The sequence below is a fragment of the Lolium perenne genome, chromosome 6 (genome assembly GCF_019359855.2).
Source record: "Lolium perenne isolate Kyuss_39 chromosome 6, Kyuss_2.0, whole genome shotgun sequence".
Lineage (NCBI taxonomy): Eukaryota > Viridiplantae > Streptophyta > Magnoliopsida > Poales > Poaceae > Lolium > Lolium perenne.
In genome coordinates this window covers 269,930,583-269,943,954 of record NC_067249.2, presented here as the reverse complement: position 1 = coordinate 269,943,954, position 13,372 = coordinate 269,930,583, and the positions used below count along the sequence as shown (strand labels likewise).

The window sequence follows — 13,372 nt, the reverse complement described above, 5'->3', positions numbered from 1 at the left end:
TGGGTATGTTCTCTGTTAACTCAATACCCGCAAGAGTGCTGTTTGATTCTGGAGCATCGCATTCATTCATTACCGAAGATTTTGCATGCACTAGTAAGATTCAACCCATCAGTTTGAAGCATGTCATGATAGTTCAAATACCGGGATCAACAACTAAAGCTAGAAAAATTTGCAAAGATGTGCCCATCAGAATACATGAAATAGATTTCTATGCAAATTTGATTGTTACGGGAGCCAAAGGAATGGAAGTAGTCCTGGGAATGGACTGGATGGCGAAACATCATGGACTGATTGATTGTGCCAAGAAGGCCATCACCATGACTAGTAGCACCGGAATAATAGTCGAACACATATCTGAAAAGATGCCCCGAAATTTTACCTGTAACCAAAGCCTAGCCAAACCCACCTTAGATCAGATCAGGGTCGTTTGTCGATATCTGATGTGTTCCCGGATGATCTACCCGGTATGCCCCAGATCGGGATATCGAGTTTATCATCGAGTTAATCCCCGGAACCGGACCTATAGCCCAGAGAGCCTACGGCATGAACCCGGCGAGTTAGTGGAATGAAGAAACAGTGGATGATATGCTATTCAAAGGTCTGATTCAACCAAGTGCGTCACCCTGGAGATCACCAGTTTTGTTTGTGGATAAAAAGGACGGTGCCACTCGTTTGGTTACGGACTATCGTAAGCTTAACGATGTCACCATTAAGAATAAGTATCCGTTGCCCAAGATAGAAGATCTGTTTGACCAGCTGACCGGAGCCCGAGTTTTCTCAAAGATTGATCTACGGACAGGATACCATCAGTTGAAGATTCGTGCCACCGATATCCCCAAAACTGCCTTTACCACCCGATATGGATTGTATGAGTACAATGTCATGTCATTTGGATTGACCAATGCCCCCGCTTACTTCATGAATCTCATGAATAAGATCTTTATGAACTTCCTGGACAAGTTTGTGGTTGTCTTCATCGACGACATCCTCATATACTCCAAGTCCGAGGAAGAACATGAGCAACATTTGGAAGTGGTCCTAGATACCCTTCGGGAACATCAATTGTATGCCAAGTTCAGCAAGTGTGAGTTACGGTTGAAAGAAGTAGGATTTTGGGTCACATCTTGTCGGCGGAGGAATTGCCGTTGACCCCGCAAAAATCAAGACTGTTGAAGAATGGAAAGCCCCAACCACTCAGACCGAAGTCCGTGCTTTTCTCGGATTGGCGGGATATTACCGCCGATTCGTTGAAGGATTCTCGAGTATAGCAAGACCGATGACCCAATTGTTGAAGAAGGACCGGAAGTTCGAATGGACCGACAAGTGTGAAGAGAGCTTTCAACAGCTCAAATTAAGATTGACAACAGCCCCAATACTGGTTATGCCGGACATTACCAAGCCCTTCGATGTGTACTGTGACGCCTCCAAGATTGGTCTTGGATGTGTGCTGATGCAAGAAGGCAAAGTGATATCTTACCTATCAAGACAGCTGAAGCCGCATGAACAGAACTACCCAACCCATGACTTAGAGCTAGCAGCAGTGGTGTTAGCACTGAAAGTATGGCGTCATTACCTCATGGGTAATCGATGCGAGGTGTATTCGGATCACAAGAGCCTGAAATATATCTTCACGCAGAAGGAGCTGAATATGAGACAGCGCAGATGGATAGAGTTAATCAAGGATTACGACATGGAAATCCACTATCACCCCGGCAAGGCCAACGTGGTAGCGGATGCTCTGAGTAGACTGCCGTGTCAGTTGAACTCCATGTTAGCAATTGAGCAACCTAGCCTGTTTGAAGAGTTTGAACAGTTTAGACTTGAACTGGTTAGCGAAGGATACCTCGCCAGCATTGAACTCCAACCCACCCTGATTAGTCAGATCAAAGAAGCTCAGAAAGGAAATGCTAGCATTGACGGAATCAAGAACCAAATAGCCGCCGGAAAAGCACCAGGATTCACCGTAGATGAAGAAGGAGTGCTATGGTATAACAAGCGCCTTTGCGTACCGTCAGACTCAGAATTGAAGCAAGTTATCCTGAAGGAAGCTCACGACACCCTATACTCCATTCACCCCGGAGGAACCAAGATGTACCAGGATTTGAAGGAACAATTCTGGTGGCATGGAATGAAGAGAGAAATTGGAAGCTACATCGCCAAGTGTGACATCTGTCAAAGAGTCAAAGCAGAACACCAACGCCCAGCAGACTGTTGCAACCCCTCTGATTCCCGAATGGAAGTGGGATTCCGTAGGAATGGACTTCATCACCGGACTGCCCAAGTCTAGTAAAGGAAATGATTCCATCTGGGTAGTGGTCGACAGACTGACCAAAGTCGCCCACTTCATCCCCGTCAAGACCACCTATCAAGGACCGAGACTCGCAGAGCTATATATCTCAAGGATAGTCAGCCTGCACGGAACCCCGAAGTCGATAGTATCCGACCGAGGATCCCAATTCACCTCCCGATTCTGGCAGAAAGTACATGAAGGACTCGGAACTCGCCTGAATTTCAGCACAGCCTATCACCCGCAGACGGATGGACAGACCGAAAGAGTCAACCAGATATTAGAAGATATGTTGAGAGCATGTGTGCTAGAGTATGGATCTAAGTGGGAAGACTGCTTGCCGTACGCAGAATTCTCGTACAACAACAGCTACCAAGCCAGCTTGCAGATGGCCCCCTTCGAAGCACTGTACGGAAGGAAGTGCCGTACCCCTCTGAATTGGTCGGAAGTAGGAGAGAGTCAAATCTTTGGACCAGATATTCTCCGAGAAGCCGAAGAGAAGGTTCACAAGATCCGCGAGTACCTCAAGACAGCCCAATCAAGACAGAAGAGCTACGCCGACAAGAGACGCCGAGAGATGACCTTCGAGATCGGAGATTTCGTATATCTCAAAGTGTCCCCTCTTAAGGGAATGCAGAGATTTCAACTTCGAGGAAAGCTCGCACCCCGATATGTCGGACCTTTCAAGGTCCTGAGTCGCCGAGGAGAAGTATCCTATCAGCTGGAGTTACCGGAAGAAATGTCAGCGGTGCACAATGTGTTTCACATCTCGCTACTCCGGAAGTGTTTAGAAGTACCTGAGAAGACCGAGGTTTTCAAGAACATCGACCATCGAGCTGTGGATATCAACGCAGATCTGACATACCGCGAAGTACCTATTCGCATCTTGGAAGAAGCTTTCAGAACCACCCGTACTCGAAGTATCAAGTTTCTGAAGATCCAGTGGAGTAACCACACCGAAGAAGAAGCCACTTGGGAGAGAGAAGACTTTATGAGGACTGAGTACCCAGATCTCTTTAGTACCTAGTCTTCTCAGATCTCGGGACGAGATCTTTTGTAAGGGGGAAGGGTTTGTAACATCTCAAGTTTCAACAATAATAATCAAGAAAGAGAAATTTCCCCAAACTCATATTTTGCAATTAACAAAAACTTTTTCTATGCATATAGGGCCACATATAGATAAATGCATTTGAGTGATTTCTTTTGTGCAATTGCCATGATGAGTGTTAGTATGTGTAAACCTTACTATGTGAACCCTAACCAAGTTCACTAAACCCTAAATTGGGGAGAAATAAAGAAATTGGGAAAAACCCCTCTCTCACTCACATACCCTCTATGTAAAATAACCAATCCTCAACCAAGGCCAAGTTAGCTTGCCCCATTGCTTCTAAAATACTTCAATGTGATAAACTAACCCTTTTGCAGCCTTGGATCAAGAAACAAACCAAAGGAAATCAAATTTTCTTCACACATGTGATAATGGTCACCTCTCACAAAAATATTTTCTTCCCCTCTTTACCCCTCTGTATTTCTCAAATCTTGAACTAAGCAAGGTCAACTAAAGCCAGGTCATCCAAGACCATGTCAAGGTGAGTAACTTTGGTGTTGACCACCCTCCCTAAAGTTGACTAGGTTGACCAGAATAAGAGGGCAAAGAAGGAACCCGAGAGAGAGAAGAAGATCACCCCAAATTTGAAAAGTTGCAAATCAATTCCAAATTGAGTGCCACCACCACCCATACATCACATCAATTATATAAATGAGAATCACCAAAAAGTTTTGCAAAATTCGAAAGAAAGTTTCTTGCGGGCATTTTGTCGAGCAGTGTGCAGCCTCTAGACTAAGTGATACATGCTATTATCCAGCAGTTTTGACCCTAAACCACTTTGGCAAAGTGATCATCAGCCTCCCCTACACCCCCTGCCTCTAGCCCAGTACTTGCATGGCTGATTAAAGTGGAGGAGAAACCCTAAAACATGCTACACAATGCCATGCCGGCCACCTTTGGCACCCATCTCCCTGGCCACTCCCTTGTCGTTCCTCCATGTCCTTGAACATCTATGATACATAAGGATCCCGCCCGTACCACTGGATCGATCGCTATTGCACGGCCCTGCCCAGAACGCCCGTGTCCAAAACGCGCCAGGACGTGCCAGCCGGCGTGGTGATCACGCCACGGACGCGCAAGGACGTCGTCCACTTGCACGCCACCGTCCTCGCCTGCATCCCTAGCATCGCATCGAGCACCGCCTGCGCACCCTCTACGAGCTAGACGAACGCCGTGCCTGCCCTGCACCGTCGCCGGCGCCGAGACGAAATGATGCCGCGCGCCCAGTGATGGACATTGCACGCGCCCGAGCGATCCCATCCCCCTTTTGCCGCGCCAGCTACTCCTTGAGCATCTCCAGGACAAGGCCTACACGCTCCCGTCCTTTGCTTGCCCTTTCGCTCGCCGGAAACGCCACGCCATGGCCGCGCCCTTGCAGCACCCCACGGCACCCTCGCCGCTATAAATAGAGGCCCTCCCAGCAAGCTCCTCTCACACCACTCGACTCCCCTCTCACCCCTGATCATCCTCACCACCTTAGTTCGTTCGATTGCCGCCGGAGGAGGAGCAATTTCAAGATCGGAGCCGCCGGGGGACGCAGCTCACCGTCGACGATTGGCGCCACCCCAAGCGCCGCCGCTGCTCCCAACCTCTTCCCCATCGACTACACCTTCACCGCGCATACTGCCTGAGTCCTGCATCGGCCTGGTAGGCTCCCCGACCCCCTGCTGCCGCCGTGCCCTCGTCGGAATCCCGCCGGGGACGACGACGTTCCCACACCGTCGATCCTCCCTCTAATCCTACGGTCGAGATAGAACATACCGGTTCGGCGTTTAAATAGGCGCCGACAGGTGGCCCCCACCCTGTCAGCGCGGCCCGAGCGCGCCAGCCGCGTGTTGGGCTGCGAAGTGCTGCCGAATTTCGTTTCGGCCCATTTACTTTTCCCGCCCAGCCCAAAAATTCAAATCTGGTTTATTCTTTAATTCAAATTGCTCTGCTGAATGTTTAGTAAAAATTGAATAGTTTAAATTCTACCAAACCAAATCTAGCAAGTTTTATACCGTTGGAAAGCCCATAAAATTACCCATCCAATGCCACTGGCCCCATCTCCATTTTCGTTATAGATTTAATTTGACAAAAAAGACAAGACAGGGACTTTTACACATGCAAACTTTATTTAAAAATCAACCAGAATAGATTTTGAAGTAATTCCAACTCTAATAAATCACAAATGATGTCCTCTAATTGATTATGCAATAACATAGCCCTGTTGTTTGTATGATCATGGACTAGATCAAATAAAATGGCTATGTAGTCATTTCTAGAGCATTTTTAAGTGGAATTCAAACTCAACACCAATATGAGAATTACCTCTCATTTAAATTTTGATCCTAAGTACTAATAACCAGGGGGAATGACTTAGGCTAATGAACCCTTGAGAATTATACTTAGAGATTTTAATTCATTTAAATGCCAAGTTTTTAAAACTATGTGAAGTGTAACACTTCTATTAAATTGAACTCACATGTAATAGATATGAAATGTTGACTTTGGGGTCAACCTATATTTCATACCCTATTATTATATGGAGAGATTAAGTCTTAATATTAAGTAATACAAAGAAATGGAATCCTTTAAAGACCTACATATCAAATCTAAGAAATAGGAATAATGAGAGGAAATTATTTTCTTTCTAATAAAGACCAATCCTATAATCCACCATGCCATGTTTGATTGATGATAGGACTAATGTGTGAACTATTTTTGAGTGCCTCTAGTTTAGCATGTGAGCTTGGTTTAGTATGTATACCTCGTATTCGTATATAGACGCTAGTAACGAGGAATACCAAGAAGAGGGGGGCTACTCTCAGGAAGAAGAAGAGAACTTCGATAACTACCCAGCTCAAGGCAAGCTAACCCTTGCTAAAAACAAGTGCTTAGCTCTACAAGAGCAAAGGCACCCTCACACTTTACTTTTATGTATTACCTATCCCATGTTTTTTACTTACAATTGCTTTTGCTTATTTATTCCAAAGTACCCTTTTTATTTATGTTTCCCTTGTCTAGATTAGAACAAGAGTATCAAAGTTAGCCTAAGCAAATAAAGCTAGATAGCACCCCTTTCACATAGTGGCTAGTGCTAAGCACTTAAAATTGACTACTCTAGATGGGAACATTTGTGAATGGTTTGAAGTGAAAGATATTGAAGGTGAATATGACCAAGAGAAGATGGTGATTTTTGACAAAATAGATGATTGAGTTTGAATGCGATACCTTTCCAATGATACAAGTACCCCCACAATACCTGATTATGGGTAGGGCTTGACTAGAAACTTGTGTATTTTAGTATGGGTTCCCTCTGAACAAACATCATAGGGGTTACGCTGCGGCTGCCTCCGTTACTGGTGGATTGATGCTGAAATGAGGTGAATATACGGCCCAAGCCCTGTGCAGTTCCCGGGTTGACTGCGGTTTCCACCGGGAGGCCAAGCTCATGGGGAGAGGTGCTCATACTAGCATATATAAGTGAAAGGTTTCGATTGATGATCCGCGTACTGTGTTACGATGATTCGAGGTTACCCTCGACGGATGTAATCAAAAGTTGTGGCACAAGAGTACAACCTCTGCAGAGTGTTAAACCTATTCGAATAGCCGTGTCCACGGTTACAGACGCTTGGAAAGGCCATACTATCTCCGTTATCTTTAAAATGTTTTGGTTCTAGGAATGAATGGTGGTTTGAAAGGTGACATTATGGTGATCCATAATGAGTTGTGGGAATGACACTAATGTTCCCACTTGAGTTAGTCTAGCACATGATTTAGGCTTTACCAAAGATTTATGAAACTAAAACTTGGCTTTATGCAAATAAACCTAGAGCTTAGCACCCCCTTACACTTAATGAGTATTTATCTTAGAGTTAGTTTGCGAGTACTTTAAAAGTACTCATGGCTTTGCCCTGGCTATTCCAATGCCAGACTATGAAGGAGAGCACCTGTATCAGGATGACGGACAACAGGACGTCTACGATAACTAGGATCGTCTTCTAACGTCAAGCGTTGCCTGTGGAATATATCGTCCACTACTACTTCGCTTCCGCTACTATTTGTGATGTTGAACAATATATTCGTGTAATATTAGATCATGTGATCTATGGTTGTAAGACAATATGTGTTGTAATAAATGATGACTCTATGCTACTTACTATTATGTCTCGCAAAAACATTATTCCTGGGAGTGCGATGTACGGCATAATAGGCATCTGGACTTAAAAATCCGGGTGTTGACAGTATGCATGTAACTGCACTATCTGCTTTCAGCACTACATTATCGATCCTTAATTAATAATTATATATGTAACTCCAATTTTAGTTTTTTGCATTATCCTTAATTAATATCTATGTATATGTGATCATACGATGGTTCCTATAACTTGGAAGTCGTTGCAGAAAGCATGGAGGTATACAGAGACGAAGACCAAGAAGAATTCGTGGCTAAGCTCATAGCCAGCGGTACTCTGGATGATGGCGGCGGCGGTATTCTGGATGATGGCGGTGACGATGTCACCGCAACTTTTTTGAATGATTCCGGTGAGGGAGCGGATAATATCGACCGAAGAGAAGATGGCTCCGGTGAGGAAGAAGATCATAATGGCTCCGGTGATGGAACCATGGTTATCACCGAGGTATATAAATTAAGCCGCTGCTGACTAGATGCATTAACTAATTTGTATTGACGATGAATTATTTCTTTTTTAGCCCTCCGGATCGAGCAATTCTTCTGTAAAGTCGAAGCGAGGCCCGGCCAAAAAGTTGGCCGATGGTGTTAGGCGCTACATCACCGAAATCGATCAGAGTGGTAAACCGATTGCTCCCGAGAAGCATGCAAAATTATTTATAAGTCAATGCGGAGTGCTTGTTAGGGACTGCATCCTGATCACCGGTCGAGAATGGCACAAGCCGAAGGGAGAGTCTGATGAACCAGCTGGTCATTATATCGATGATGTAGCCAAACGCAGCCTTTTGACTAAGCTCATGGCACATTTCAACCTACCTCCAGAGGAGGATGCTGATAAAAAGGCAAAGATGGAGGAGGTAGTCAATGACTTTGCTTTGAAAAAGATGGCCGAACTATTCAAGCACCACAAGAAAAGATTGCGCAGCCTTATCAAGAAAAAGAAGACTCCAGACTTCAATGCAGGGTATGACAAGGTAAAAGATCACTGGGGTGAATTCGTGAAGTACACCACGGAGTCAAAAGAATTTAAGAAAAGGTCGGCAACAAATAAGGCAAATGTTGCGTTCAAGAAATATCACCAAATTACGGGTCCATGTGGCTACAAGGCTAACCGGCCTAAGTGGCAGGCAGCTGAGGCGGAACTGGTCAACAAAGGGATCCGAATAGGGATATTCGGTTGGACCGAACGGTCGAAGGAGTGGTTCTACGGGATTGGGGGAAGGTTGCACCCAGAAACAGGGAAGTGTATCTATAATAAATAACATCTTAAGCAACCCATTCAAGCCCTTGAACAAGCACATAGGGACGTGCAGGAGGGGAGGTTCCACCCCGAAAGAGAGAACGACGAGCTGACACGCGCCCATGGGAACAAAGAACACGGCGGACGAACACGAGGCACAAAAGGCTCCATTCTGTGGAAGTATGGCTTTCCTCCGGAAAGGAAGAGATTTCCTGATAAAGCCATGCGAGGAGAAAGGCAAAGGAAACAGACCGCATAGCGTCCTTAGAGAATTCTATGAGTGCCCTTCAAGCCACCGTTGCCCAAGTAACCCAAGTACTTACCTCCCAGATGGCTCAGGGGCAGCATGTAGATACTGCATTGCTCGATGCTATCGTCCCGCTGCAATCTCAATACCGGAAAAGCAGTGTGGCTTCCACTCAGCAGGATATTGATGGTGAAAAGGTGATGGAGCCTCCTCGCTACCCCCCCCCCCCCCCCCCGTGGATGATCTCACAGAGAGCCGTCCTTGTGAGCTGCATGTAAAATTTGCCAACCTATCCATGAAAGCGGCGGTCGGCAATCTCTTACCTTCAAGAACTTACCATTGCCGTCCGGTCCAAGATGACTATGCTGTTGTGATGGTGGATGAAGTGATGGCAGGATATGAGCTGTTGATCCTTGAGCAACCTGCAGGTGAAGATGGGGAAATCAAAGAACTGGGAGAAGCCCTTAGAACCACCGTTCAATGGTGGAAGGAGAACATTGTGTTTCCAGGTTCGAAGCCAAGCATGCGACATCCAACTCATTCTCCGCCTCCTCCGCCGCCTCCGCCGCCTGTGCAGTCTCCTCCGCGAGATGATTCTCCTCTGCGCGATGATGATTCTCCTCTGCGTGATGATGATTCTCCTCTGTGTGATGATTCTCCTCCGCGTGAGCGGTCTCCTCCGCCTCTGCCATCTCCTCCGCGTGAGCGGTCTCCTCCGCGTGAGAATACTCTGCCGCCTCCTCCTCGTCAGGAGACTCCGCCAAGTATGCAACCACCTAAGCAAAAGAGGAAGCCAAGTACCGCGGCACCTCTTAAAGCTCTGAAGAGATCATCAGCTCCGAAGAGGTCCAAGACTCCAGATTTGTTACCATATGAGAAGACTGATGAGCAAACCAACGCAGTCGCAGCCGCCGAGTTGAAGGTGTTTCTTGCGCCGAAGAAGCCTCCGCCAAAGCTATTTATAGCACCGAATACAATGAAGCACTTTGTCTAGACAAGACAAAAGAAAGCTGAGTTGGCATGTGATTATGACCTCTCTCGGACAGTCCTCTAGAGCGAGAAAAGCGACAAAAACTTCCCAGCTTGGACAACAGGAAAATCAGTCGCTACCCCCTTCGTCGTGCACTCCTATGATGATCTAGAGACGGCATCGCTGATCGAACGGGCGGCTAGAGATCTTGGAGGAGATGTTCAGTACGAAGATTACTATCCAATGGCTGAAGTCGTAAACAAGTATCAATACGGACATGATCTCGTCAAACCTGGCGAGCTCGCGCGTCTAGGGACTCGGATGCGTAGGTTGCATGAATGGTACCTGTAAGCCTGTCGAAACTGTGATCGCTACCTCACGGTGGCAGTTAGACATGAGCACTACTTCCGGGGGAAGGAGGAGATAAACCTTGAGTTTGAAGAACTATTTCAGTTATTCAATCAAGACGCCCTCGACAAATCTATCATTGGTTTCTACTGCCTGTAAGTGATTTATTTATGTCATTAAGTCTGTAGCTTAGCTCATTCATTTGCACTAACAATTATCCTCACTATATTCTTTTTGTACGCTATATATTATGCAGAATGAAGATGTTCGAATGCAAAAAAGGCAAGCTCCATGACATTGGGTTCATTGACCCAAACACCGTTCATGAAGTTACGGTTTGACGGTACACCAAGGACACAGAGGACAACATTCTAATGTTTTTACTGAAGCAAGCAAACAAAGAGGAAATATTCTTTCCTTATAACTTCAAGTGAGTGTTATAACTGTCTTACATACATTCGATTTTCGCTTACTCGATGTGAAGTCTAAATAATCCGGCGAGTTATGCGTGTGCAGCTTTCACTATATTCTCCTAATCACTAAGCTTAACAAAGGAGTAGTACTTGTCATGGACTCGAAACGTAAAGAACATGAGGAATGGGCGAACATGGCTGCCCTGCTGCAGAGGTAATTTCAATCAATATCGTATCGATGCATCTTCATATGTTCTCATTCGATGATATCATCAACTAATCAAATAACTCATTTAACTCATTTTTTCTTTGCCGGGCAGGGCTTGGAAACGGTTCATCAATACTGTTCTGGGAAAATGGAAAATGGAGCTTACATTTAAAGATCACCCTGTAAGTAGTACTATATATATAGCTATGTCCGTGAATCTCTTTGATATTTTGTTTCAATACCATGCTTGATTATTAGTTTGATCAAACTATTTTTTTCGTAAAGTGTTTGAAGCAGGAACCCGAGAATAACTTATGTGGATTCTACGTCTGCGAGTTCATTCGCGAGATGACCTGTCACAGGGAACCGGAGGAGGCTATACAAGCCATTTGTGTACGTGAACAATATTTCACAATCTTATTTTACTACCATCAATTCTATTGAGTTCCATTCATATATATTGATTTCCTTTTTTTAATTTAGATGGAACGCCTACGGGACTCTCTCCTAACGGAGGATCGCATACGAGCAATTCAAGAGGAACTTGCGGGATTCTTTCTTAGCGAAGTCATAGCTCGAAATGGAGAATACCATCGGGAGTTCGTACTTATATGTTAGGGATATGAATAGATATGATACCTTTGGTCCCGGCTTTATATAATGTAAACATGCATTACTTGTACTGTATTTCATGATGATGTCTATATATACATGATGACGTTTGTGGTTTCTTGAATGATGTATGCATTGTAGAATTGAATGAATAATATAAAAACCTGAAACTCTGCCGCGGCAGAGAAACGCTGCTCCACCCTCAACCTCTACCGCGGCAGAGAAATGGCCATTTTTTCTGCCGCGGCAGAGACCCTCCAGTCCCGGTTCGTATCACGAACCGGGACCAAAGGTCCTCCACCACGAGCCCCCTGGCCGCACCACGTGGCGGGGCCTTTGGTCCCGGTGCACATTTGAACCGGGAGTAAAGGGTTGAGGCTTTAGTCCTGACTGGTTGGTCCCTGTTGAAAAACCGGGACTGAAGGTCCAAATGGACCGGGACTGTAGGCCCTTTTTCTACTAGTGCAACTAAGTGACTAAAGAGGGATCATCCAAAATAATGCTGCATCTCCGTGATCAAATAAAACTGCTCCAACCTTAGTGGTATGCTAGAGCAAGCTGAGTGTGGACTAAACAAGTTCAATAAAATAAAGCTGGGTGTGAACTTAAGATGTTAAATAAAAGAAAGCTGGGTGTGAACCTGAGCGTGTTTGTTTGAAGTTGTTTGTCATGGCACAGGCCGGTACCACCAACAAGATGGGCCACCAGATGCTTCCCGACAAGGCCCAGCCCAAGACACCCAAGACGTGAGCCCGAAGTCAAGCTCTCGGTAAAAGGAGGACGACCCCAGGACGGGAGAACTGAACAGATTAGACTAAGTCTCGTTCCCTTTTCTCTCTGTGTAACCCCAATTCGGGGCAGATCTCGTATGAATCATGTAATTGGAGATGAATTCGTGAGGTTGAATCGCTAGGAACCTTGCATCTGGTATCAGAGCCACAAATCCACCACCAGATTTTTTCTTCCGTGCGTAATTCCGAAGCAGTGGGGAGGCGGGTCTCGATCTGCATCTCCATTTTGCGACGGTTGACCGGAGAATCGGGCTTCACCCTGGCACCGAAGCGACCCACGGTGGCGGAGAGGAAGATGGCGGAGAGCGTCATGGCCGCTACGGAGGCTACCAACACCAAGCTGGATGCGCTCACGGAGCAGCTCGCTGGGCTCGCCGCCTGGACGAAGAACATGGATGCAGCGGTGGCGGATCTCGCGTCTACGATGACCACGCTCAAGCTCCACGCAGAGGACGCCGCCACGCGGTTGGGCATCATCGAGTCGCGACTGCCTCCGACGCCACTGGCGGTGGGCGCGGCAGCGCGACGGCCCGATGGGCACGGCTTCGACAACTCTACATGGGGGAACATCCCTGAGGTCCACGGACCTCATCGATTACCCCCGGAAAATGGTACGATCGTTGCTCAACCCTATCTCCGAGGGCATGGGGAGGAGGAGTACTATGAGAGACCACCCACCCACCACTCGCGATTCACGCCTAAGATGGATTTTCCCCGTTTCGACGGAACCGATCCCTCCATTTGGAAGGACAACTGTGAAATGTACTTCGAAATCTACGGCATCTCAGATTTGATGAAAGTCAAATTTGCCATGCTCAATTTCGTTGGCAACGCAGCCCTCTGATAACCCACAAGTATAGGGGATCGCAACAGTCTTCGAGGGAAGTAAAACCCAAATTTATTGATTCGACACAAGGGGAGACAAAGAATACTTATAAGCCTTAACAACTGAGTTGTCAATTCAGCTGCACCTG

The 13,372-nt window shown here is 46.3% G+C and overlaps 1 pseudogene across 1 annotated transcript in view; it reads left to right on the top strand.

Annotated features, from left to right (window-relative positions):
• The window catches only part of LOC127326707 (pathogenesis-related protein 1-like), a 49,572-nt pseudogene extending 37,306 nt beyond the window's left edge, over positions 1-12,266 (top strand). The window contains exon 3 of the transcript XR_011746946.1: positions 12,077-12,266. The product of XR_011746946.1 is annotated as a pathogenesis-related protein 1-like (transcript). The remainder of the gene's footprint in view (positions 1-12,076) is intronic.
• Positions 12,267-13,372: the final 1,106 nt, after the last annotated feature.